Source organism: Diabrotica virgifera, chromosome 9, assembly GCF_917563875.1.
Source record: "Diabrotica virgifera virgifera chromosome 9, PGI_DIABVI_V3a".
Lineage (NCBI taxonomy): Eukaryota > Metazoa > Arthropoda > Insecta > Coleoptera > Chrysomelidae > Diabrotica > Diabrotica virgifera.
In genome coordinates, this window is record NC_065451.1 from 117,179,232 (window position 1) to 117,202,965 (window position 23,734).

The following is a 23,734-nucleotide window of genomic DNA, read 5'->3' on the forward strand; positions in this document are numbered from 1 at the left end:
TAATTGGGTTTGATGTTATTAATTTTTTTTCATAGATCAATCTAATAAAATCTAATAAAAAAATATGTTGTTACTAGTTTTACTTTCCTCCTATATAAAGTGTATACACTTTACATATTTCATGACATATTTCAAACATGACAACATAACTGAAGTTTTTAAAAATAATTTTTCATACCTATGTGCATAATTGTCCTTTTAGTAAAGTTTCAAATTTTTTCAATGTAATCTCATGACTAGTAAGTAATTAAGAAAATTGTAAGTACCTACATAATTTTTATAATTGTATATTTTTGTCAACAGATGTCTTGAAAAAGAATTAAAATAAATTCGAAAGCTTGACAGTAAGTCAAAGAGTTTTCTTTGTCTTGTGGGCCAAAATAGACTGCATCCTCAAGAATCACTGCTTGATATATATATATATATATATATATATATATATATATATATATATATATATATATATATATATATATATATATATATATATATATATATATATATATATATATATATATATATATATATAGAACTGGATTCGAAATCCGATGTATTTATCGACCGTGCAAGTATATTCTATAACACTATAAAACAGTGTTGAAATTATCGGGAAATGCGGTCTGTGGCTTAGATTGAAACTACATTTAATTCTGTTGAATTCGATATTTCGATGAGTATTTACTAATTTTTCATCTTCATCAGGAACAAACTACAAAATTAACTAACAGTTAGGTACAAACATAATATTACAATGATATAACTTACGAATTGTTGTAGGTATGTTATATAAAGCAATTTAACTTAAAGCTATGCATGTCGTTTCACGAGAACGTCGAGGGCGGCACTGAATCAGGTATCTTTTCTCACATGTGTTAAGGGCCAAAAGTTCCAATATCGAGCCATCTGTTTAATATTCTGCTATTTTTAGAATTTTAAAACATTGCAGTAAATTTCGCTTAATCTACTTGTGTCTGATTTGTAATTAATTGAACGTTTATTACTGTTTATGTGGTACATCTCGAGAAACAATCTTTTCTTATAATTGTTTTCTGAATCTAAGATCTTGATATCTGACAAATTTAATTAAGTTCCATTAATCCTTTATTGATGTTGCTACTGTGAGATAATTTGGTGATTCTGTGTTTTAAAGCCAATATTAAATTTATTTTCATATGAGGTGGATGCTGGGAATGATAGTTGATAAATCTATTACTATCTATAGGTTTTCTGTACCATTCAGTTATTAATATATTTTGTGGATTTCGTTTGATTCTTATGTCGAGATATGGGATGCTGTTATCTATTTCTTCTTCACATGTAAATTTTCGATGTTCACTATAGTTGTTAAAAGTTTGTAAAGTTTCATTTATTTTATTTACAGGTAAAGCAAGTATTAAGTCATCCACAAATCGTTTAATAAATGGAATATAAAAAGGCAATTTATTTAAAGAATCCCTGACTAATTATATTCCATTTATTAAACGATTTGTGGATGACTTAATACTTGCTTTACCTGTAAATAAAATAAATGAAACTTTACAAACTTTTAACAACTATAGTGAACATCTAAAATTTACATGTGAAGAAGAAATAGATAACAGCATCCCATATCTCGACATAAGAATCAAACGAAATCCACAAAATATATTAATAACTGAATGGTACAGAAAACCTATAGATAGTAATAGATTTATCAACTATCATTCCCCGCATCCACCTCATATGAAAATAAATTTAATATTGGCTTTAAAACACAGAATCACCAAATTATCTCACAGTAGCAACATCAATAAAGGATTAATGGAACTCGAAAGACATTTTATTGGAGAATTCTTACCCAATTAAACTAATAAACAAATTTTTATTTAACAACCCTAATAATAGAATGACTGACATACATATAACAACAACACCAAATCACCAAATTTTACAACCCCAATTTACTTATACATCACTACCTTACATACCAATATTAACACCCAAATTAACTAAAGTATTTACGAACTACCCACAAGTTAAAATTGCAACTAAAAATGTAAAGACATTAGCATCACTATATACAAAAACTAAAACACCTATTAGTATTATGGAAAGCTCAAATGTAGTTAACAAAATACAATGCGAAAATTGCGATAAGTCATACATCGGACACACATCCAGGAATTTAATAGGTAGACTAACGTCACACAAAAGCGACCTTAGAAATAATAAAAACACATGTGCATTAGTAGATCATGCAATAAACAAAAATCATACATTCAAATTCGATGAAACAATGGTATTAAAACATGAAAATAAACTAAATAAAAGATAATTTTTAGAAATGGTGTGCATAAATAAATATGAATGTGTAAATAAAAGAACAGACATAAATAAACTAACATCTATAATTACATTTTATCTTACGATAAATGATATTCTAATTAAAGAATAGTAAATTCCCTGACAAAATTTCAAAAATTAAATTTTTAAAATTAACGCCACTTTAAATTGTTAATAAAACAATAATCAACAAAACATGTACTTATATCTATCTATACCTTCCATAATTTAAAGTGCGCAAGTAAGTAATAATCAAAAAACTAGTTTTTAACAACTTAAAATACAATAAACAGATACCTATTTAATGTCTTATTGACATTAATTGAGTGCCTTTCTGGCATTAATCAAATTTAGAACTAAATTAATAAATCAAAATTTTTCATTAGAAATTGTAAAAATTAAAACATTGGAATTAGGAAACGATTAAAATAAGGATATTTTTATATAATTATGTTTTATGGAAATGTTAAATTAATGAACTAATCTCACGTTATAAGTTTTTGTGCTTTTTTATACAATGTTCTTTTATCTTTAATTTCATTGTATTTATAATTATATACTCATTTTAGCTAATCTTGACGAAGCAAATAAATTTTGCGAAAGCTCGATTGTAACAAAGAGTTTCTCTCATCCTGTCCCTTACACTGACTGCAACCTCAATAACAACTTGTATCTATATATATATATATATATATATATATATATATATATATATATATATATATATATATATATATATATATACAGGGTGTCCCGAAAAGATTGGTCATAAATTATACCACACATTCTGGGGTCAAAAATAGTTCGATTGCACCTAACTTACCTTAGTACAAATGTGCTCATAAAAAAAGTTACAGCCCTTTAAAGTTACAAAATGAAAATCGATTTTTTTCAATATATCGAAAACTATTAGAGATTTTTTATTGAAAATGGACATGTATTATTCTTGTGGCAGGAACATCTTAAACCAAAATTATAGTGAAGTTTGTCCACCCCATAAAAATTTTATGGGGGTTTGGTTCCCTTAAACCCCCCCAAACTTTGGTGTACGTTCCAATTAATTCATTATTGTGATACCATTAGTTAAACACAACGTTTTTAACACTTTTTTGCCTCTTATTATTTTTTCGATAATCCAGTTTTTATCGAGATGCGGCTTCTTTTTTAATATATTTACATAAAAATTTTAGGGGGGTTTTGTTCCTTTAAAGCCCCCAAACGTTTGTGTATGTTCCAATTAAACTATTATTGTGGTACCATTAGTTAAAAACAGTGTTTTTAAAACTTTTTTGCCTCTTAGTCTTTTTTTGTCAAGTCACTTTTTATCGAGATGTGGCTTCTTTTTCAAAATATACCTAAAAATGCAAATTATAAATAAATTTTCAGATTATTAACAGGTCTCTACAATCGTACTTAACCATATACAAATATGTGGTGGATTCGACAAATATTCAAAATATCTCGATAACCACTGGCTTATCGAAAAAGTACTAAGAGGCAAGAAAGTTTTAAAAATATTGTGTTTAACTAAAGGTGCCACAATAATAATTTAATTGGAACGTACACAAAAGTTTGGGGGGGTTTAAAGGAACAAAACGCCCATAAAATTTTTATGGGGTGCACAATTTTCACTTTAATTTTTTTAAAAGATGTTGCTGCCATAAGAATGCCACATGTCCAATTTCAATAAAAAATCTCTAAGAGTTTTCGATATATGAAAAAAAATCGATTTTCATTTTGTAACTTCAAAGGGCTGTACTTTTTTTGTGTGCACTATTGTACATAGGTAAGTGAGGTTCAATCAACTTATTTTTGACCCCAGAATCTGTGGTATAATTTATGACCAATCTTTTCGGGACACCCTGTATATATATATAAGATGGTGGTATTCTTGACTGTAGATTTATATATCAAGTAGTGACTCTTGAGGATGCAGTCAGTTTATTTGGCCCACAAGACAAAGAAAACTCTTTGACTTACTGTCAAGCTTTCGAATTATATTTAATTCTTTTTCAAGACATCTACAAAATTTATAAATGTAAGAATTAAGTAATTACAATGTATATTTTGTTTACTTACTAGTCGTTGAGATTGATTGAAAAAGTTGAAACTTTACTAAAAGGACAATCACACACATATTAAAATATTTAAATAATTTTAGCCAATCTATTACATTATGTTGTGTCCATGGTTCGTTGTTCAACATGTATGAAGTGTATACCATTTCTTTAGAAGGAAAGCAAAACCAGTAACCATAGTTTTTTTATAATTACAGTTATTAATTTGATTGATGTAAAGTAAATTAGTCCAGTCAATGTGTCTACCAGCATAAAATGAATTTTTAATGGTGGAATGTACGATAGAAAATCAGATTATGATGTGTCAAATGTTTGTTGATATGCTAATATGTAACAATAAATGTTACTTAATTTGTCTATATAATTTGTCTTAATAAATTAATTTTTAGTACTGCTACCTCTCCAGCTTCCATCACATTGATTGACAATACCAATAATAAAAAACAACCCACAGTGAATATGGCAAGCCAAGAAAGAAACACTAGCCCAACAATCGACACCTTAGTACCAACAACACCACAAACATTTGGATCTTTACCTTATATTCCATTCTTAACACCAAAACTTCTCAAATTATTTAAAGGACTCGAAAACATAAAAATTGCTACCAGAAACGTTAAAACTATAGCACATTTATACACCAAAACTAAAGATCCACTTACGACTAAGGAAAGTTCAAAAGTTGTGTATCAAATACCTTGCTCAGACTGCGATAAGGTTTATATAGGAGAAACATCTCGGACATTACACAGCAGAATAATTTCCCACAGAAGTGATATTAATACAAAAAAAATCGCAAGCTTGTGCATTAGCAGATCACTCAATTAATCTAAATCATACATTTAATTTTTCACAAGCGTCAATCTTAGAGAGGGTGAAAAATGAACAGAAAAGGTTATTTGTAGAAATGACACACATCCAGAAAAATAGAAAATGTATAAATAGAAAGTCAGATATAGACAAATTAAGTAACATTTATTGTTACATATTAGCATATCAACAAACATTTGACACATCATAATCTGATTTTCTATCGTACATTCCACCATTAAAAATTCATTTTATGCTGGTAGACACATTGACTGGACTAATTTACTTTACATCAATCAAATTAATAACTGTAATTATAAAAAAACTATGGTTACTGGTTTTGCTTTCCTTCTAAAGAAATGGTATACACTTCATACATGTTGACCAACGAACCATGGACACAACATAATGTAATAGATTGGCTAAAATTATTTAAATATTTTAATATGTGTGTGATTGTCCTTTTAGTAAAGTTTCAACTTTTTCAATCAATCTCAACGACTAGTAAGTAAACAAAATATACATTGTAATTACTTAATTCTTACATTTATAAATTTTGTAGATGTCTTGAAAAAGAATTAAATATAATTCGAAAGCTTGACAGTAAGTCAAAGAGTTTTCTTTGTCTTGTGGGCCAAATAAACTGACTGCATCCTCAAGAGTCACTACTTGATATATATATATATATATATATATATATATATATATATATATATATATATATATATATATATATATATATTTATTTTTAGCATCTTATGACGTCCCCCCATGTTAAACCGTAGTCTCTCGTGGCTTCCAGGTCTTCGTGAACTCCGATATACGGTTGCCACGAGGACTTTCCCTAAAATGTATCGCAAATGAAAGGTACCACTTCCTACAATGCTTACACAAAATATTGGCCGGACGTCCTCAGTCACGTTATCTGTATAATAATATACACATTACTTGGAGCAATTGCCGTCAGGCGCGCCATGTTCGCTTGCTGTATATCTAAAATCACTTTAACGGTTTTGATGGCATCCAAATATATATTTATTCAGTTTGCGGTTGTAGTGGTCTCCGTATATTTGAGTTTATGTCCTCATGGCTTCCACTGCGCTGTTGTCACCTCAAATGTTGGAATTTAGACTTCGGATATTTTTATAATTGATTATTGTAGTATGTTGAAAAAAATATTGTTGTGATATATTAATTATATTTTTTTGTATAATTAACAATGTATTTTTTTTCACTGCAAAAATAAAAAATTAAAAAGTATGTTCATTAAAATTGATGAATTTATCATAACCAGTTGCCGAATCTGCTGGTCTAATTGCTCAATTGTAACATATCATAGAAGTGTTAAATTTGAATTCTTAATTTTTTATTACAAAACTTTTACCTCGACAGCGTAGGGTACAAGAAGACGGCTTAAGTAAAGTAAGTACAAAATTTTTAATAATATAATTTGTTCAACTAATAGGTGCAAAGGTGTCTGGAAAATAATAAAAATGTTTAAAACATTGCTTACTTATTTCATACACTCAATGTATTTTTTTATGTAAGGATATAGAAAATAATATTTTGAAAAATATTTAAAATACAGTAGTAAGTCTTAAATTTCACATTACATAAAGTAGTTAAGTCTGCTAGTCTACAAAATTAAAAACAAATAGAATACATACTTAAAAAAAATTAAAGCACTCATGCCATACCAAACGAACTACATTCTTACATATTTTAAAAAGAAAAATCTTTAATTTTGCCCAACCCGACTAAACTATCGGCAGGTAAAAAGTCTGCAGTATGCGGGGGCCCTACTGTTGAAATAGATTAGAAAATTAAAATAAACTTGTCTACCATTATGAAATTCTAATTTGACACAAAAAACTGTATCCTGGATTAAGAACAAGTGTGTAGAATACTCTCGTGAATTAAGAAGCGTTTCTACTGTAGGGTGACCATATCATAAATTTGAAAAAAACGGGACACATCCAAGCAGCAGTAGCGCACCTATAATTTTTCTCTGGGGGGAAGGGGGTTGGCTTGGGCGTCGAAATTTTTTTCTATATTTTGTGAAAGACAAGTTACATTTTCCTGCTATTATTTATATATTTTTCATATGCCCTGGGGGAAAGGGGGTTTAACTCCCAAACCCCCCCCTGGGTGCGCTACTGCCAAGAAGGGTTTGGAGCGATAATACACAAACAGGGATTGAAACACCGTTTTTTAGCTAATTTGGAACCTATAAATCCTTTTCAATTTTAAATGTGTAATTTACGTACGATCAAGACTGCGAAACGCAGAAAACTAAAAAACTACGCTAGAATGACGTGGATAAACAACCAATCCGTCAAAACAAAACAGGGAAGAATAAAAAATAGCGAGAAACACAGCAAACTCAAAAATTGAGCAAACTAAAGTGCAATATAAATGTAACATTATAACTTATTGAGTATTTGCTTTTGATTAAAAAAAAAACGAAAACTTGTTTTTGGAACAACCGATTTTTTGACCGGTTATAACCGCCAGGTTAAACCGTAAGTTAAAAAAACCGGTATAACCAAAAACCGGTTTTTTGTTCAACAAGCGCCATCCCTAGACTTTAGGATTTAAAAAGCTGGTACTTTTACATTATTATTATATTATCGGTTTATAACGTTCTTCGTCTTCCGATACCCGTTCGCCGTTCCTCTCTGTCCGTACATTGATCTACTTGCAGACCTCTTTCATCCATGGCTTTGTTTATTCCTGCCTGCCAACTTTTCCTCGGTCTACCTCATCTTCTTCTATCTTGCAGTTTCCATTTTTGCCCTTGTTTTGGGATTCTGTCTTCATGCATTCTTTATACGTGACCAAACCATCGTAGTTGTATTTCGTTGGTTTCGTCATTTATTGTATGTGTGTCTTCATTATTTGTCGTATCCGTTCATTGGTGACATGTTCTCTTCTTGATCTTCCTGCAGCCCTTCTCCAGAAATCCATTTCGGTGACCTCTAACATTCGTTTTGATTTTTCCTTCATATGCCATACTTCGCAGCTGTATGTTATAATGCTTTTCACTACGGCGTTATAGATCTTTTTCTTGTTTTGGTTGTTTACCTGCTTGTCCCAGAGTACTGAGTTTAGGAGCCTAATTGCTTTCCTGCCCTGAGTGTTTCGTTCTTTAACGGCTCCGTCTAGTGTTCCATCATTCGTGATTTTCATATTCATACCCAGGTATTTATATTCGTTACATTTACTGATTGTTTCTCCTCCTTCTATAGTCGAGGAAATGAAGCATTTTGACTCGCAATTTTTTCGTCCAGCATGGATTTACTTGAAATTTTCACAGAAGGTAGGGCGTAGGGAATAGGCCAAGGATCATTTTCTATATCATGCCGCTGCACGCTAAAAGCTTGGGGTGGTTGCCACCCCATCTCGGGGACGGGAAATTTTTATTGCATTTTAACCATGTACCTAAATCGATGTAAAGAGTAATTCTAAGAAAGAAATGTTTTTTACATTTTCTTCGTAAAACTAATATTTTTCGAGTTATTCGCGCTTGAAAGTAACAGTTTTTCGACGAAAAAATCGACTTTTTTAGAGGGTTTTTTGAGAATACCTCGAAAAATATGCATTTTATCAAAAAATACTGTAGATATGAAAAATTTATCTTTTAGTAACACAAATTACCCCTGTAGTTATCACATTGTTTTCGATGTGTACTTTTACATAAATGTTAAAAAAAAACTTTTACCTTGATTAATTACGGTCAAAATTAGGCACTTTTTTTATTTAATTCACAGCTAGTTTCTTTATAACAATTAAGAAACCTAACTAGCGCTATTTTAAAGTTCAAGGTATGTATATAGTTTATGTGTAAAAGTTTGAGTAAACTTGAACAGAGTTGTTAATATATCTTTAAAAATGACGTCCTAACGAAATCGACTCGTGGTCTGTGGAGCGGAATTATTAAAATCCGTGCACTCAAAAAATGAAATTAACTTTTCAAAGATATGTTGCGCTTAATATCTCCGGAGTTTGTTGATGGACTTTGATCATTATTTTTTTAATTTATATATACCTGTAGTTTTGTAGAGTATGTTATGTACACATATACCCACCTAACAATACAAAATGTTATGTATACATATACAAGTATATGTATACATATATAATTTCATAAAAATCGTTCAAGCGGTATCGGAGGATTATGGCAACTAACATTACGACAGGAGAATTTTATAGATGTAAATAAATAGATAACTATTAAAAAATAGGGGTTGGTGGTAGAAAGGTGAAAATTAAGGGTTGTATATATTTTTAATGGTACATAATATAAAATGAAGGTAGACAATTTTCTCCAAAACAATAAAAAAGTGGCAGGGGGCAACCCCCCTTATAACGTATGGGTGTAAATAATAGATTACCACCTATTTTCAGTCCTACAGAATATACGTGTAAAATTTCATAAAAATCGGTCAAGCCGTTTCGGAGGAATATGATAACTAACACTGTTACAGGAGAATTTTATGTACATAGAAGTAACTGTGAATTAAATAAGTAATAAAAGTGGCTAACTTTGCTCGTAATTAACCTAGGCGAAAAGTTTTTTTTTGAAAATTCGTGTAAAAATATCAGCTTTTCAAATCCCAACGCAGATTTAGTCAATATGTTAATATGGTTATTAAAATTGTTTAGAAGCCAAAAATGATTCTACTTTCGTAAAATGTTTTCAGAATGCTAAAAATGACTTCTTATTGATTTTTTAAATAAGTCAAAAATATAAGTATTCTTCTTTCCTGTGATTTCCACAGAATTGCTGTATTATTATAATTTTCTAAACAATAACATTGCAAAAAAAGCTCTTTGTGATAAACAAATCGAATAAAATTTAAACTAATTGACAAATCGTCTTCAAATTTATTGTGCATTATGGACTGTTTGACTCAACATTTCATGCAATATCAAAGTCTTAATTTCATTTTTATAACAATTTTTTTTATAAGTTATAACATTTTTTTTATTTTCGAAATTTAGTTTTATTTTGCAATTTCCGAAGTAACAAATAATCGGATCAAAATTTAAAAAATTTTAAACCTTTGCTTATCTACTAAAAGGTGAATAATCTAAATAAGATATTTAATTACCTTATTTTTACCTGTAGCGATTTAAACGAAAAACTGTCATATTTGACCCTTATTTGTTAATTACTAAAATTCTCGTCCGAACTGTGACGGGCATTGTTGTATTTATAATGTAATAGGTATAACTCCAAAAAACCCATTTGCAACCTGGCTGGTCAAGTGTCCCGACAAAAACCTTATTTTTCTGGACTATTGCAACTAAGAGAAGAAAGAAAGAAACTTAAAAAAAAATGTTACAAAAAGAAGCAACCGAAGAAGGAAAAAGCAGTAGAAAGGAAATACAAAGAAAAAATATAGCGGTTAAAAAGCAAGCCAGGAAAGACAAAAGATACTATGTATATGATATGGTAAAAAGTCAGAAAAAGCTGCGCAAGAAAACGACCTGAAGATACAGTACAATATCATCCGAAATTTGACAGGGAAAACACTAAACAGTAATAAACAAATCAAAGATAAACAAGGAAATATAATTAAATCAGAACATAAAATAATACAAAGATGAAAACAACACTGCGAGGAAATATACTCCAAACACCAGATATAGACGAAGATAACGTAATACAAACGTATATATATATATATATATATATATATATATATATATATATATATATATATACAAACGTATATTACAGGAAATAAACATTAGAACAATTAAAATTACGAAAGAAGAAATACAAAACACACTGAATCAACTAAAAAAATGGCAAAGCCGCTGAAAGCGACAACCTACCGATAAATTTAATAAAGGCGGGCGCAAACAAATTAGTAGAAATGTTACACAAACTCAAGATATGGGCCGACCAGGAGCTCCCACAGAAATGGAACGAGGGTGTAACCATTAAGACACCAAAAAAGGGCGATTTAAATAAATGCGAGAATTGGCGAACAATAACACTGCTAAGTGCCACATTCAAAATAATGTCAAATATCATATTGAATAGACTGAAGCCAGAAATAGACAAGAAACTAAGACTAAGAAGCAACCAAGAAGGCTTTCGCGCAAAACGCTCCACTATCGACCACATTTGTACTCTATCAGCACCCTGTATCTTGTACCTGTACCGCTGTATCTCCTGTACTCTATAATTATCTTGGAACAAGCTAGTGAATGGCAAAAAAATATAAACATAATGTTTACTTTGACTTTGACTTTGAAAAGGCATTCGATAGTATAAACAGAGAACAAATGTGGAAGATTCTAAAACTATATGGACTACCGATAAAATACATCAACTTAATCAGACTATTTGACAAGAAATATACAGCCAGACTAGAACATGCGGGAAAAATGGTAGTAGATGTAGGTATACAAAGCGGAGTTAAGCAAGGATGTGTGCTATCCCCGACATTATTTCTAATAATAACGGACTGGATCATGCAGAAAGTAAGCAATAATAAAACAGGTATTAGATTGAAATTGCATGACTAGTTGGAGGATTTGTAGTTCCCAGATGACATTTTTCCCCTAACCGAACATAGCAGCCATAAGCAAAAGAAGCTTGCAAAATACTCCAGAGTAATGGGCCTGAAGATAAAGACAAAAAAAACAAAACTTAAAAAAACAGCAACCAAGAAACTAAAATTAAAATACAAGGAAGACAAATACAGGAGGTAGATAACTTTACATATTATCTGGGATCAACCATGGAAAAAAAGGCGCTAGTAGATCAGATGTAGAAAAAAGGATAGTAAAGGCACAATATGCACTCATTATATATTCATAATGCATTAAGGAAAATCTTGAACACACGCGATATATCAGAATTAACCAAAATCAAAATATTTACAGGAAGAGACAGGAAAAAACAACTAGCAAAAAATTAAAAACCTTTATAAATAAATCGTTGAGGAAAATATCCTAAATCCTAAAAAGATCCTAAAAATATACTGGCCAGATAAAATAAAAAACATAGATCTACGGAGAAGAACAAAACAAGAGAAAATAACAGTCACGATTAAAAATAGGAAATGGAAATGTATTACACGGACTCTAGCAAATTTCGAAAGAATAAAACAGATAAGGATGCGCTGGGAAGGGATTACAGGAAGAGAGAGAGAGAGAGAGAGAGAGAGAGAGAGAGAGAGAGAGAGAGAGAGAGAGAGAGAGAGAGAAACAGTACCGATTATTATCAAAATAAAAATATACCTAACCTAACTTATCGAAAGGCTCATCAAACAATTATTAACTTTAAAAAATAAAAATTTGTCAAGGGTATATAGTGGTATTGTTAAGTATATTACAATATAACTTATTCCATCGAAATCTTCCGAAATCCATAATCTTCTTCCATCGAAATAAAATAGAAAATCTAAAAGTTTAGAAAATACATCATTCATAACTACACCCAAGAAATAAGTTTTTCTAACCTGATTTAAGAGTATAAAAAAACGAAAACAAACAATTTACAGCAAATCCTTATCGTATATCCGAGCAAAACCACCTAATTGGCAAAAGTTATAAATAGAATTTGTCTGGGTTCTACAACTAAATTTGCACTTAAACACGACCAAGGTTAAATATTTTACTTGATATTATAAGTACGTTGTTGCCAGTATAACGGATGCCAAAGCGAGCGCTAACTGTATGAAATTATTCTTGTTAATATACACGCTGTATATTGATCGGAAGTCACGAAGAGTCAAAACTATACAGAAGCCACGAGGGACGCAAATACAATATATATATATATATATATATATATATATATATATATATATATATATATATATATATATATATATATATATATATATATATATATATATATATATATATATATATATATATATTGTTTAAGGAGGAGAAATATATATAATGTTTAAAATATATATATATATATATATATATATATATATATATATATATATATATATATATATATATATATATATATATATATATATATATATATATGCTTTCTGTTGTTTTCCGGGTTTGACTCCGCGTTGAATAATTTTGGTTTTGATAAAAACCATTATTTTGACGACGTTTCGGCAAGATCTCACTTGCCATTGTCAAGTCAGGTAGTTCCGCTTCTCGCTGCTGCTTGAAGTAAACTCAGTTTAGTAAAGTTTACTTCAAGCAGCAGCGAGAAGCGGAACTACCTGACTTGACAATGGCAAGTGAGATCTTGCCGAAACGTCGTCAAAATAATGGTTTTTATCAAAACCAAAATTATTCAACGCGGAGTCAAACCCGGAAAACAACAGAAAGCACATATAGCTCCCGCGGAAACTTCAAGTGTAACATATATATATATATATATATATATATATATATATATATATATATATATATATATATATATATATATATATATATATATATATATATATATATATATATATTCAGGATATATTATATTCTCGAGATATATCACATCAACAAAAATAAAAAAACTTTAAATTATAAAACAGACACAGCATATATTGCAATATATCGAATAAAATCTTTTAATACTCAATAAGCTACACTCACCTTAATAACAACCAACCTTAATGATTCATCAAAGCAATACTATTCTTCCAATTTTTTCTTTTATTGTTATTTTTGCATTTGAATTTTTACTTGTTCCATCTTATTACTGTAAGGAACGTGCTCAAGACCTTTAAATTTTAATTTGCATTTTATTATATTTATAAAACAGTTATAATTTTATTTTAATGTCAATTTTATTTATGTGTAAAACCTTTTAATTTCTTTAAGTACATATTGTTAAATCTAATTGTAAGTCAGTTGTTTGCAATGTTTTATTTTTACAGTTACTCCAAGCAACTATAAAATAAATGGCAAAATATTGAATTTTCGAAAAAAACAAAGATTTTTATTAAGTATAGACTACATACCTACCTGATATTTCCAACATTTGTATGTTTGTTTTTTTTTTATTTAAATATTCATTTAATTTATTTGGTTTTGCCAGCTGTAAACATTTAAAAAATGTATTCTGGTAAATTATATGTGATTAAAAAATTTTTAATAAACAACATATCAAAAAGTTCTACTGCAGAAGTGGGTGCTTAATTTTTTACTAAATAAATTAACTGCGAAATTAGTTGTTTTTTAAATAACTCTGAAAATCTAAATCTTGGAAAAAAACTGACTTGACCATTGAAAAATTTTACAAAAAAAAAACCTTGTATAAAGATTTTTCTAAAATGAAATCTATAGCTTCTATAATTTTTTATTTATAACGCTAAAGTCACCCTTCTCACAAACATGTGCGCACTTTAAACTAGCGTTCGGCAAAGTGCACGGTTGAGTTATTTTAATATAATTCTTTAACTAACGGATCAAATGAAATTTTATAAATTGAGAATGAAAGAAGAACAATTAAGCTGTCTTATGGTTGTAATAAAAAGAAATAAAATGTATGGGCCTAAGTACAGTGAGGACAAAGTAAGACTTACATGATTTTTTTTTTATTTACAAACTCGCATCAGCCTGTACAGCTATTAGCGAAAATGATAGTTTTATTAACAATAATGTAATAATAACTATAGAATACTACAATTAAATTTTATATAAACAGTTTATTGCTTTTAAGTATTGAAGGATCACTTTGGAACCGCACTTTGAGAATAGTATTTTCAAATCGTCCGGGATTCCGAATTGAACTCTTTCCGCACTGTGTAACGGGCACTCCACTAGAAGGTGTTTTATTGTCAGAGGGGTCTCACAAGCATAACACTCCTGTTGAGGATCTCGTGTTATCAGATGACCATGCGTGAGGCGGCTATGACCAAGCCGCAATCGCGAGATGATCACTTCGGAAAATCGATTTGTGGAATTATCAGACCATCGTTGAAATGTTGGTTTTATCTCAAATAACTGCTTCTGGTTTTCATGCCATCTGCTATTCCATATATCAACTATTTTGCTGTGGAAATATGATTTGAGATTTGACGCTGGAGTTGTTGGATAGATCTCTATAGTTGCGTCCTCTAAGGCTTCTCGAGCATGTTTATCTGCCACTTCATTTCCAGCGATTTCAATATGAAATGGAACCCACAGGAAAGAAACATTTTTGTGATTTAGATTGTGCAATTCTTGTCTTATGAGTTTGGCCACAGGGTGGGGAGAATAGATTTTAGACATGATTTCTAAAGAATTTAAAGAGTCCGTAATTATGAGAAAGTTAATTTGAGAACTTTTCTAACAGGGCTTAGAGCTTTATATATCGCAAAGAGTTCTGTTAAAATAGTGTTTGTCCCCGCTATTTTATATTTCTTTATTTCATTCTGTGGTACAAAGGCAGATGCTACACAATATTTAGTCTTTGATCCATCAGTGAATAACTCGAATGAGGAAAATTGAGAAAATAAGGTTTGATATTTAGAAATAATTATATGACGATTGGCTTCTTTCTTATTTTCTGACACTAGATCCATTATTAAATGAGGAGACGATATTAGCCAAGGAGGGGGAGTTGGTATTTTGCTAGGATAGATTTTGGGAACTTTAAGGTGTAGTTCATTTATGATTCGTTTGCATTTTTCTTGAAAGGGAATGTGAGTTTTTGTATGCTGAGCATAAAGAACAAATAGTTTGGTGACATTGTGAAGAGTACCGCTTCACTGCATATGAGAGTATTAATTCTTGTCTTCTTAAATCTAAAGGTAGTTCACCGAGTTCGGCCTGAAGACTTATAATAGGAGTTGTTCTAAATGCACCACATATTATTCTAAGAGCGTTGTTTTGTACGATATCTAAAATTTTTAGAGTTGTTTTTGAAGCAGATGAGTAAGCTTGGCATCCATAATCAATCTTGGAACGGATCAGATTTTTATATAATGTGAGTAGAGTTCTACCGTCCGCTCTCCAGTTTGTACCAGAAAGACATTTCAAGAGGTTTAGTATTTTTTGACATGCTGCTGAAATATATTTAATATGTTCTTTCCAGGTTAGAGCTTAATCAAATATTAGACCTAGATATTTAATTGTTTCTACATATTCGAGTCTCTGACCTCCAAATTTTAAAGTAGGTATCTCCTTTATCTGCTTTGGTCTGAAAATAGGATACAGCGAGTTTTGAGTGAAGCAAATTGAAAACCACTCTTTTTAGACCAAGATATAAATTTATCGAGTTGATCTTGTAGTAATTTGGCCATACTCTGTATATTGTTTCCCTTTAAGAATATTATGATATCATCGGCATATAATCTGGCTTGAATGGGTTTATTCATTGATTTGATTATATCATTAATAGCTATAAGAAAAAGCGTCGGACTGATCACCGAGCCTTGAGGTGTGCCATTTTCTTGATATTTCACATTAGATAGAAGACCGTTTACTTTTAGCTTGAAATTTCTATTTAGGAGAAAATTTTTAACAAAAGCGAGTATATTTTCTTGATAAACCCATGACTTTAGTGTTGTAGCAGTGTATTATTCTCAGAAGTTACACTACTACTTATGCAACCAAACTTACCGAGACGCCGAGAACAAGACTGTCACTTTTGACGTTTTTGAAAAAGGGGAGAGGTCTTTCAGTTTTGATGGTGGAAGTTTTTGGTCAATTTTTATAGAAAAATAAGTAAATGTCGTGCAGTTGATGATCTGGATCATTTAGAAAGAGTATTCTGGTTATTGAGTGGAGGAGAGTATTGGTTGGTGTTGATTTTTGTTTAAAGACAAGCAAATCTTTGTTGGAGGTTATGCAAAGGATGGATCAGTCTACACTGTAAGCCATATGTTTTGTCACTTTGTCAGCTACTGTACCGTGGAGGCTTTTAGTAGCAGTATGTTTGCCTGAACATATTATTTATTTGTAGAGTGGTTAAGTAAAGTGCCATATCTCAGGTAACAATTTTGACTTGACTTTATCTCAAAAATACTTTGGTGGTTATACGCGATTTTTTTAGATTGAGCGTTTTATAGATATTGGTAAATTTTATCAGTTAAAGTGGGTGGACTGTTCCAATAAGTACAGAACAAAAACCTTTTATTTTGGTGCTAGATTCGTATAAAAAATGATAACGTCTGTGTATTTAGTTTATGTTTAATTTATATCATTAATAATATCTATAATTTGTTGAGCTCAGCATCTCAGGTACCTACCTACATAAAACCTAAAGTGCCGACATTTTTTTTGTTCAGTTTTTATAGTTTTTAATTTGGTCTTTATTAAATTTAATTTTAGTTAAATAGTAGTTTAAATAAGCGTTCTCTAGACAAATAGTACCTTTAGGTTTTACAAGTTAATTTTTTTATATATTTAACGGGTTTGTGTTTTCTATCTTGTTTGACTGTTTTATGTTTAGTTTTTTCTTTTGTTTCTTTGCTACATTATTGTTAAGACTTTTTTTATAAAATAAATTACGAATAATTGTCATTTTTTTTACGATTGTCATTTTTTTATTATCTTTATTTTTTTATTTTTTATTTATTCCACCTACATGTCAGATAATTTTACCGAGTAATTTGGCTATCAGTTAGTTCCTGTTCAATTGTATCCACAAGGTAAGGTAAGGTAAGGTAAAATCCTACGCAGGTAGGTCGGCTCCAACTTTTCGTTTTTTTCTTCGTCTTCTTTCCAATTTTCTTTAATTTCTTTATCTACCGACCCCGACCCCTCCGAATACTGTAAAGAGCAACGGTGCACTTATTCATATATGTCGGGACCTTCAGGCTGTAGCCATTTTATAGGCACCTAAGGTTGCCGCACATAAATGGCGCCCATGCGTGGGGGCTCTCTCTTCTTCTCTTTTGTCTACTTTGTCTATGTTTAGTCTGTGAATATTTATTACGTATTACGTTTATGTTACCTTCCGCTGTTTTATGGTTCCGTCTCTACTTCTAAATATCAGTCTCGTTTGTCGTTTTGTCTCGTTACCTTAGTATATCCTGGTAGTTTTGTGGTCATAAGTTTCCGTTAATACTCAGTTTTTCGTTCCGGATACTTCAGCCGAACAATGGCATCTTTTTTTGTTGACGATTTACTTGAAGAACAAGTAGATTATGAGTTGTGCATTAGAGGTACTGCGCCTTTGGACACTCCTCTAGAAGATAAGCGCAGTGTTCTGGATCTGCTTATAGAAAACAGTACTCCGATAATTGGTACTGACAAGTTAGGTAAACTGCAGAAAGTTGAGGACGAGCTAAAGCATCGAAAATTCCATTTCTGATGGTAAAGATTTCATTAAACAAATTACAGAAGGAAATGCCGACGTATCTTCCCGTATCTCGATTATCACACATTCATGGCCGGATAGGTTTGGTCGTAATCCCGCGCAATAATTCTTCGGCATCAGACAGTCTGGCTAAATTACGCATGTCATGCTTAGTAGTAGAAGCCAATTTTCGTCGAAACTCGCGTACATCACATGTAGATCCTTCTTGTGATGCTGCTCCGTCCAGCGCCCCTTTGCTCGAAACATCCCAATTGCCGAATACCTTCCCTCTTAATTCACCGTCCACGATTACGTATGTCGAGAGAACCCATTTGTCGGACTGGAATATAAAGTTTTCAGGTGACCCAAAGTCCGTGTTTTCGTTCGTAGAAAAAGTTAATGATTTGGTGGAATCCAGAAATATAGCACCAGATATTCTTTTTCGGTCAGCAGTGGAATTATTTTCCGGTAGCGCGGCCGTGTGGTATCGGAGCGTAAAACATTCCGTTTCGTCTTGGGAAGATATCGTTAGTTTGATAAAGGAATCTTTTCTCTCGCCAGATTATGACGAGGAAATTTGGGACCAAATCAAGTCCAGAAAACAGAAGAGAGGGGAATCCGTTGTTCTTTTTGTAGCCCATATGGACGTATTAGTTAAACGACTTCCTAATTACCCACCTGAGGAAAAAAGGATTAAATATCTACGTAGAAACGTAGGTCCCGAATCGGCTCAACATATAATTCTACAAGATATCCCTACTGTCGCTGCGTTTACCGCTTTAGTAAAACGTCTTGAAGAAAGTATGTTACAGCTATCGGTCAAACCTCAGCCCAAGCCCACTTTCGTCTCTCCCGTAGATGTTCCCAGGAACAATCGAACCCCGGGGCAAACAAGGTCTCGTGCTCCCCAGGCCAATAATCAAACTCCCGTAGTTGCGTCAAATCCAGCCACAACAACTAACGCTCAAAGAGAATCGACTCTGTGTTGGAATTGTTCAGGCACGGACCACACTCACCGATCTTGTAACGCCTCTAGGACCGTATTTTGTTACCGATGTGGGAATCAAAATCATACCGTTCGTACCTGTACAAATTGTCTTCCAAAAAACGAATAAGTCAGGTATGTTCCTTCGGCCAACATACCTCCGCAAATGTAGTCACAGCCGACAAAAATTCAGAAGACTGGTCTAATTGGGTCGGTTTTGTGCATAAGTTTATGACTAGCAAAGACCATGCAAGTGCAGCTCCCGTCTTAGTTAATAAAGTTTCAGACAACAGACCATATATCGTGATAGAGGTGTATTCGCAAGAGTTTACCGTTCTTTTAGATACCGGTTGCAGTACTACCGTTATAGGATCCAACGGATTAAAGTTTTTAGAGTCTATAGGAGTCAAAACTCTGTCATCAAAACATAGTTACGTTACTCTGGCCGATGGTTCGTCAAAGGATGTTCTGGGTACAATTGATCTTCCGATTACAGCGGGGGATTGCACTCATGTAGTTAATGCTCTTATCGTACCGAGTCTTCCGTGTAGCTTCACCCTCGGAAGCAATTTTATTAGAGAACTTGCATTAACAGTAAATTTTTCAGACAATACCTGGGAAACCAAAGGTAAAGTCAATATTGTACAGAGCCCTAATCCCGACGGAAGTACCTCCCTATTTAGTCTTTGTACTATAGACGATTTGTCTCCCGATCTTCGTGCCGTAGCAGAAGATACTATTAGGTGTTTCGAAACGATTACTAATGAGGAGCACTTAGGGCGAACTGACAAAATCCTAATGCACATAGATATCGGAATGTAAACAAAATATTAGTGCTTGCCAACAATCTATCTCGAATCTAAATGAACAAATTGCAACACATGCCAGCCAAATTGCTTTATGTATCAATAATATATCTGAATTAAAAATCGAACACGATCATCTAGCTACAAAAGTTGAAAAAATAGCCAATAGTGGTTCTCCCGAGGGGTTTTCTCTGCCTGAAATGTATGCTGAAACTTGTGAAAGGATTAAGCGAGAAAACAACATAATAGTTTTCGGACTACCAGAGCTTAATGCAACTTCACATTCAGATATGGCTAACACTCTAGAAATTTTAAATTTGTTAAATATCGGCAAAGAAGTACAAATTTCATCAGTTAGTAGAATTGGAAATCCAGTGCATGGTAAAAATCGACCAATTCGAGCCGAAATGAGTAAAAAATATATTGTTAGGGACATACTACGCAATAAAAATAACCTCTGTCGTAAAACATACCCAAATATATCTATTAAAGCAGACCAAACACCTTTACAAATGCAGGAACTGAACAATTTAAGAAAAGAACTGGATTCTCTCAAGCGAGATGGAAAATCTGTTACCATACGCTACATTAACAATGTTCCAAAAATTGTCGCAGCCAATGAAAACGTTAACAGCTCCAAAAGAAGCAGGGATGAAGAAATATCACCACCAAGAGACCGAGGATCAAAATCATCAAAAAATACCACAACTTCACAGGAAAAATAGCAATCATTACAAATTGCTTTTTGGAATTCTACTGGCTTTTCCCATATTGAAGATTTCGTGAATTCTAATTTTTCTAGGGACATCTCGGTTTTTTGCATATCTGAAACATGGTTGTTGTATCAGCCATCATCCATATTTTTGGACAATTACAATGTTTGTTTTTCTAACGCCGTTCGTGATAAATCTCGCGGCAGGGCCAGTGGAGGTTTAATAACTTTTGTGAAAAAACCTTTAAATGTGTGTGTTTTAGATAAGTCACTGTACTGGTTAACTTGTTTAATATCCTGTAACAGTTGGGAGATAATTATAAGCAATGTTTACTTTAAGCCTAACTTAGACATTGATAGCATGTTAGAACTTTTCAATTTTTCTTTGCAATAAGTAAACAATGCGTATCCAAACACTCCTGTTTTGATAGGTGGAGACTTTAGTTGCCGAATGGGGTCTTCTGGTGAAGTACCACTAGAACTAATTTCTTACAGTAATATTGTCGCTAATAGAATAAGTAGTGACGGTATTTTTAATCGCAAAGGTGAAATTCTTCTCAACTTTATGGACGAAAATTCATTCACTCTCTTGAATGGGAGAACTAAAGGTGACATACCGGGTCAATTTACTTACTGTGCTTCTGCAGGTAATAGTGTTGTCGACTTGCTATGGATGCAAAATATTCAAGTTTCTTTAGTAGAAAGTCTCCAGGTTTTGGAATTTTTTGCCTCCTCTAGAAGTCACTTCCCTTTAAGGGGGTCGTCTAGTGTCTAGGCGGTATTTTTAACGCTTTGTTGGGAATTTTTTTTTTAGAAAAGGATTTAAATAAATAATCTATAATTTTTATATCATGTTTATTAACATTTTAACAAACTTTATGAATTTTTTAAAGTCGATATACTTAGTGTTTTTTTTAATTACATCAGCCAACAGGGACACATATAAAAAAAAAGTTTCTCAACTGCTGCCATGATTTCGGCTGTTCTGCTTATCTGAAATCAAAAAATCAAACACCATTTGAATTGTGAGACTTCAGGCTCTACATGGAACTAAAATAAAGTCGGTGTTTCAAAAAAATAATTTTTTTGCACACTTTACAAAAAAAAATTTAATTTTTTCCACTTTTTTGGGAGTCTCTTTGGATATTAAAAAAAATCTAACAAAAAAATCTCAATTATTTTAGTTCACTGTATAGCTATATATGTTATAAAGATACTGTGAAAATTTGAGCAAAATCGGTTCAATAGTTTTTGAGATTTTATGGCAGCAAATTGAAAAAAACATGTTTCGAGAAAAACGCGTTTGAAAGTTTATAATAAAAAAATGATCTCACCATAAATCTGCTATACCTGGACGATACAGTTCACCGTCTTCTTCAAAAAAGTTCTGCAAAGCCGTTTTATGTTCTCTCTTTAAAACCCGGGCTTCTTTTGCGAAATCGCTCAAGTGTCTCTCTGAATGGTCGATGCGAGAACTGTCACGTGACAGCGCTGACACGCCCCGCCGAGCGGGCTCCCGTGCTATCCGTATACCTGCTCCGATATATGGTTGTAACTTTTAAACCACTTTCAATATCGAAAAATCCTTTTACCCACGTCTTCTACACATATTTTAGATAATATTTATGCAAAAAAAAATAAATCGATTTTTTTCACCCGAGACACTAGACGACCCCCTTAAGGCTGATATTAAATTTACCGTCAGCTATAAATAAAAAGTGTACACAGCAGTGCAACAATCTAGAATACACATTAATTCCATCTTGGAATGAAAACTACGCATTAGCATTTTATCATACTTTAAAAAACTCACTAAACTGTATGCTTGAGCCAGACTTGGAAAACTCATACCAAAAGCTTGTTGAAACAATTACTAACACCTCTTTGCTTCTTGGCTTATCGAAAAAATTATTTAATACTCCAAAAAACTCCAGAAAAAATAATAAACCTTGGTTTGATCAGGAATGTTACAACTCAAAAAAATTTGTTCAGCAAAATTTGAAAATAGCAAAAATCAACAACTTTCTACCAAATTATAAAAATGCTTATTTGGTTAGTAAAAAGCAGTATAAGACAATGATTGATAACAAGAAAAAATCTTATACAAACAATTTTACGCAGGCTTTAAGTAACGTTCGCGATCAAAAAAACTTTTGGAAAACGATCCAGTATTTTAAGGGAAATACAGTTAAAACTAATCTAGATATTCACACGTGGGAATTATTTTTAAATAATATTTCGCAAGAGAAAATTGTCGATAATACTCTTTTTTTTACGTTCGTTGTCCTATTTTGGACGCCCCTATATCTCTTAAAGAAATTAGCAATACTCTAAAACAATGCAAAAATGGCAAAGCCCCCGGACTAGATAATATTACATTTGAGTTCTTGAAACACCTCCCAAATAATTGGCTATTATATTTAAATTGCTTGTACAATCGTATTCTAGATACCGAAACTATGCCTTCAGCCTGGTCTAATATTATATTAACAATGTTGCACAAGAAAGGTTCCCGTGAAGATCCAGAGAATTACAGAAGAATTGCTCTAGTAAACTGTTTAACTAAACTATTCACGCAGATATTATCTAATCGATTAACGATATGGCTGGACAATACTTCCGTTATTCCAGAATGTCAAAATGGGTTTCGTCAAGGCAGGGGATGTCTAGATAATATATTTACCCTCACTTCAGCTGTTCAGCTACAACTGCGACTTAAGAAAAGAAAAGTTTTCGCTGCTTTTATAGACCTCCAAAGAGCATTTGACTCAGTCGAACATATCTTGTTATGGAACA